At 47.4% G+C, this 6,305-nt stretch overlaps 1 pseudogene; it reads right to left on the bottom strand.

Moving 5' to 3' along the window:
* Positions 1–201: 201 nt before the first annotated feature.
* Positions 202–5,305, bottom strand: LOC112071262 (pepsin A-like; annotated as a pseudogene).
* Positions 5,306–6,305: the final 1,000 nt, after the last annotated feature.

The following is a 6,305-nucleotide window of genomic DNA, read 5'->3' as shown; positions in this document are numbered from 1 at the left end:
AGCAAGTCCAACTCTCCAACCAACTCTGCCAGTTTTGGCACAGAGTTTGAGGCCATASGAGYAGTCACATGATTGGCCACATGGTGGCACTACAGGAAAGGAAGTGAATAGATGCATAGACATAGTTTTATGTTTTCAGATTGATTATGCAGTGTGTGCTTTATTCATAATCACAGCAGGAATGAACCAAACAAGACCATGTGACCACTCATCGTGCTAAGACTCCGTTTTATTCTTTTGGATGAACTAATAACAATTATAGACATAGAGCACAATCACTTCCTATCACAAACTACTCAAACATAGCTTTAGAATAGATACGATTGCACTGGAGAGATACGCTCATTTTGTTGTTCATATGGCGTCACGGGATACATTGTTGATCTGTGTTCGATTATCTAGCCAGGGCCAGACCCACCATGTTCTGGGCTCTGCTGAAGATGGAATAGTACTGTCGGATGAAGATGTCACCCARAATCCACAGGTCGGAGTTACTAGAMTGGAGACCGGTGCGGCAGCCATAGTAGGTGGACTGTACAGGTGGCAGAGAGACAGAGAACTAGTCAAAACAATGTTACGGTCACTTCATGGCTACGTAAAGATCTACACACACACAGACACCAACACACACACACACACACACACACACACACCACACACACACACACAACACACAAAACACACACACACACAACACACACACACCACACACACACACACAACACCACACACACACACACACACACACAACACACACACAACACACACACAACACCACACAACACACACACACTGGCGGACGTAGGTGGAGGCTGGGAGAGTGAAGGCCTGTCCGTGGATGTGGAAGACCATCGCTGGCATGTTGTTGACGTTGTTACAGTTCACCACATTCTGAAAAGAGAGAGAGACAAATAGAGGGAGGAGAGAGAGGAGAGAGAGGTTAGAAGAGGAGAGAGAGTATGAGAGGAGAGAGAGGTATGAGAGGAGAGGAGAGGTATGAGAGGAGAGAGAGGTATGAGAGGAGAGAGAGTATGAGAGGAGAGAGAGATGAGAGGAGAGAGGTATGAGAGGAGAGAGAGGTAGGAGAGGAGAGAGAGGTATGAGAGGAGAGAGAGGTATGAGAGGAGAGGAGAGGTATGAGAGGAGAGAGAGGTATGAGAGGAGAGAGAGGAGAGGAGAGAGAGGTATGAGGGAGAGAGAGGTATGAGAGGAGAGAGAGTATGAGGGAGAGAGAGTATGAAGAGAGAAGAGAGGTATGAGAGGAGAGAGAGGTATGAGAGGAAGAGAGGTATGAGAGGAGAGGAGAGGTATGAGAGGAGAGAGAGGTATGAGAGGAGGGAGAGAGAGAGAAGAGGAGAGGAGAGAGGGTATGAGAGGAGAGAGAGGTATGAGAGGAGAGAGGAGGTATGAGAGGAGAGAGAGTATGAGAGGAGAGAGAGGTTTGAGAGGAGAGGAGGTATGAGAGGAGAGAGAGGTATGAGAGGAAGGAGAGAGGTATGAGAGGAGAGAGAGTATGAGAGAGGAAGAGAGGTTAGGGAGGAGAGAGAGGTATGAGAGGAGAGAGAGGTATGAGAGGAGAGAGAGGTTTGAAGAGGAGAGAGAGGTATGAGAGGAGGAGAGGAGGAGAGGTATGAGAGGAGAGAGAGGATGAGAGGAAGAGTGGTTATGAGAGGAGAGGAGAGGTATGAGAGGAGAAGAGAGGTATGAGAGGGAGAGAGAGTAATGAGAGGAGGAGAGAGGTAGGAGCGGAGAGAGAGGTATGAGAGGAGAGAGAGGTCATGAGAGGAGAGAGAGAGTATGAGAGGAGAAGAGAGGTATGAGAGGAGAAGGTTATTGAGGAAGGTATGAGAGAGAGAGAGGTAGGACGCGATAGAGGGAGAGAAGAGGTATTGAGAGGAGAGAGGAGGCGTTATGAGACGAGAAAGGAGAGGGTTATGGGAGAGCGGAGGAGGTGGAGAGGTTATGAGAGGAGGTGATTGATAGAGAGCAAGAGGTAGGGGAGGGGGGGTAAAAAAGAAAAGTTCACGCGGAGAGAGAGAGAACGAATGCAATTTAAAACAGCGTTTGCTTTGTGAAGGTTAGACTGTGTAGAGTTTATTTCTTTGGTTGTTGTTGAGTTATGTTCAGTAGTGGTGACTGGGAACAAATTTTCACATTACTTAATTACTTTAAGTCCATTTAGCCAGACGCCTCATTAACCAGAGCGACTTACAATTGGTGCATTCACCTTATGAATCCAGTGGAACAACCACTTTACAATAGTGCCTAACTCTTTTAAGGGGGGGGGGTTAGGAGGATTACTTTATCCTAGGTATTCCTTAAAGAGGTGGGGTTTCAGGTGTCTCCGGAAGGTGGTGATTGACTCCGCTGACCTGGCGTCGTGAGGGAGTTTTGTTCCACCATTGGGGTGCAGAGCAGCGAACAGTTTTGACTGGGCTGAGCGGGAACTGTACTTCCTCAGAGGTAGGGAGGCGAGCAGGCCAGAGGTGGATGAACGAATTTACACAACATTATGCCTGGCTCTCTGTGACACATACCAAAACAATATTATATGACTTACGTCTCCGTTGGCGGAGTGGGCTCCCACAGCACGAGCCATGCTGGAGATGTCGGCCTGAGGTCCCACAATATCAGAGGTGCCGGTGTCCACGATAGCCTGGCAGCCGCCGTTACAGGCCACAATCTGGCCGTTCACAGTCACACTGCAATGGACACACAGATATAACACAGATCAGGAGGAGATGGCTGTTGAGAACTGTACTGAACCACTACATCAACCAGTATCATAGGATTATATAACCCATTAATAACCATTTATAACCCTATAAAACCTTCTGTAACTGCACAGTACCTGTCGACGGTGATCTGCCAGTACATCTGAGAGGACAGGGGGATCCATGCGATCTGGCCTTGGTAGTAGTTGGGGTCAACGCCCCGAGGGTCACCATGCTACCTCCGCAGAGTTACTGGAGATTGAAGACAACAGAGAGAGAGAGGGAGAGAGGGGGGGTGTGAGGGGTGGAGAGGGAGGGAGAGGGGGGGAGGAGAGGGGGGGAGGCGAGAGAGGAGGGGAGAGAGGGGGGGGAGAGGGGGGAGAGAGGAGAGGGAGAGGGGGGGAGAGGGGGAGAGAGGGAGAGAGAGAGAGACAAGAGGAGAGAGGAGAGAGAGAGAGAGGAGGAGAGAGAAAGGAAAAAGAGAGAGAGGAGAGGAGAGAGAGAGGAAAGAGAGGAGAGAGAGAGGAGAGGCGAGAGGAGAGGCAGAGAGTAGGGAGAGAGAAGTTGCGTCAGTTCATAGTTCAATGTCTGCCAAGCCATGATGGTATGTGGGAGCCATGTGGCTCTGGTCAAAAGTATACACAACTATATAGGGAATAGGGTTCCATTTCAGACACAGCCCTGGTTGACCTCCACTCTGACCACTCACCGAGTCAGGTAGACAGAGAACATGTCCTGGTTGACGAGATGCTGGGTCATCATGTTGTCAAAGACTGGTGTGGCCTGAGAGGCTGCCAGGCGGGGGTAAGCCAGACCCAGGATACCATCAGCCTTCATATGAGCCATGAAGGGAGCCTCCGATTGACTCAGCCCAAAGATCTGGTTCTTCACAGGGATCCCACCCACCTACAGAGGACCAGGGAGAGGAGGACGTGGAGGAGAAGAAGAGGAGAGAGGAAGAAGGAAGAAGGAAGAAGAGGAGAATATTTGAGATAGTACTGAAACCTACACAATGTTTCCCGTCCTCATGTTGTTTCGTTGAATTCTGTTCCTTACCACAACGGTGTCGAAGCCCTCGAAGCCAGTCATACTGCCAGTGCCGTATTGGATGGACAGGCTCTTCCCAGCATTCTTGAAGGTAGAGGACAAACTGGGGTTGAACCTGTTGTGGTTGGCTGGAAGGAGGGGAGACACGATTAGCCTGGGAGTGTTTGTGTGTGTGTGTTTGTGCGTGTGTGTGTTTGTGCATGTGTGTGTGTTACATACCGCAAGCTGCGCTGCTGCAGTAGACGGAGGGAATCCACAGGTTGGATGAGCCAGTGTCAAAGATGACAGTGAAGGACTGAGGAGGAGTTCCAATGGAGATCACTCCAAAATAAGCCAACTAGAGAAGATCAAATAATGAAATACTGATTTGTATTAATAAATACCTCCCCCTACCCTACGATATTATAAGAATTAGCTGCATGACACCAGAATACCTAAAGGTCATCAGTAATCGAATTGTTGATTTCAAACTAAAGTTCTCCTGGTGGATCAATAATTCATTTAGGAAGAAGAGGCCAAAAGAGGTGCTTCAGCCTTCTCTGCTGCCTCACACAGTGGAAAGTGGAAAGTGCTTTCCATTCTCATGCTTACATCAGCGTCGTTGGTCATCTGCTCGCTGGAGACATATAGGTTCTGGTCGTCAAACCTGGTGGGGTTGAAAGGGAACTTCCCTCTGTACTCATTCCACAGACCCTTCTCCTCCAGGCTCTCCCTGGCACTCTTCCCCTTGATCAGCGGCACCCTGTGGAGGAGGAGAAGTCCGGTTAGGCAAGCAGCTCAGTTACAGAAAGTTTCTGGTCAAAGGTCCAAGACCTTCTGGTCAAACCATTGCAATAAACGTTATCGCAGCATAGGCTAAACAACTGTGTGTGACTATTCAAATCATTCACTCATTTTGGGGCATTATACCTTTCACTGCCTTCTGATCTGTAGTGTAATGTAAATATAGGAGTATAGCAGGAGTATAGCAGGAGCATAGCATGAGTATAGCGGGAGTATAGCAGGAGCACAACAGGAGTATAGCAGGAGTATAGCAGGAGCACAACAGGAGTATGGTGGGAGTATAGCGGGAGTACAGCAGGAGCACAGCAGGAGTATAGCAGGAGTATAACAGGAGTACAGCAGGAGTACAGCAGGAGTATAACAGGAGTATAACAGGAGTACAGCAGGAGTATAACAGGAGTATAACAGGAGTACAGCAGGAGTATGGCGGGAGTATAGCAGAAGCACAGCAGGATTAACGTACTGGATGATGCATTCCGAGAGTGCCACCACGGCACACAGAACGATAGCCCACTTCATGATGCGATGTCTGGTCTGCTCAGCTGTCACCTGTAGAACTCGTTCACCTGTGCCAAGAAGCAATTCGTCAATCAACCCATCAAACGCAATGTATTGCAGTTCTTTTGCTCAGCGCAAACCAAGCAAGGTAGAGACCATTGAGAGGAACCAGACTCACCTGTAGATGCCTGTGGATGACTGATCTGAGACGTGTGTGTGTTGTCTTATATACAGACGGTCCACAGTTCTAACTCTGCTTTCCTTTATCGCTACGATAAGAGAGTTTGCACCTGCCATGATAAGTAATGGTGAAATAATGGATGACCTCGAGACAATGTCAATCTGACGATTACCTGGGAAATGTACAGTATGTTGGTTCCAACGGCTACATTACAGTAATGTGTGTATGCTGTTGAAAAGTGCCAGTTCTAATCATATAATGGCTAACCTGCCAGACTTCTCTCTAGGAGATGAGATGACTTGTGTTGACTCAGTGATATAAAGTAAAGGTCCCCACTTGCAAATACCCTCCTATCAGCACACTTTTTCCTCACACGATTAACTTTTGGATTAGGCAGCCTTTGTCACGTTCTGACCTTTATTTCCTTTGTTTTGTCTTTATTTAGTATGGTCAGGGCGTGATATGGGGTGGGCAGTCTATGTGTGATTTTCTATGTTGGGGTTTTGAGTTCGGCCTGGTATGGTTCTCAATCAGAGGCAGCTGTCAATCGTTGTCCCTGATTGAGAATCATACTTAGGTAGCCTGGGTTTCACTTTTGGTTTGTGGGTGTTTGTTTCTTTGTGAGTGTTTGTTGCCACACGGTACTGTTTTGGTTTCGTTCATTTCACGTTTATTCTATTGTATTTTGTAGTGTTCAGTTTATGTCTTTAAATAAACATTATGGACACTTACCACGCTGCATATTGGTCTTCCGATCCTCCTTGTTACTCTTCATCCTCATAGGAGGAAGAGGAAAGCCGTTACAGCCTTATTAAGGCTACTGTACCTCTGATAAGATACGATGTCAATCAGCCAGGGATTATTTCATGAACTGACATGACACATTTATAAGAACATTCACAATGTTAACAAATATCTTGGGGATTATTTAAAGATGAATGTCACTATATGTTTCAAATAGAAAATATAAAGGGCCTTCAACACAAAACACAACGTTACTTCAGGGCCAAGTGGCCGTATGTCTTCATTGATCAGCAACAAAAATATACATGTCATGGTCTTTTGAGATTGAAAAAATACTC

This window comes from Salvelinus sp. IW2-2015, unplaced genomic scaffold, assembly GCF_002910315.2.
Source record: "Salvelinus sp. IW2-2015 unplaced genomic scaffold, ASM291031v2 Un_scaffold1564, whole genome shotgun sequence".
Taxonomy (NCBI): domain Eukaryota; kingdom Metazoa; phylum Chordata; class Actinopteri; order Salmoniformes; family Salmonidae; genus Salvelinus; species Salvelinus sp. IW2-2015.
The sequence above is the reverse complement of the archived record's forward strand: the minus strand, read 5'-3'. Positions and strand labels throughout refer to the sequence as shown.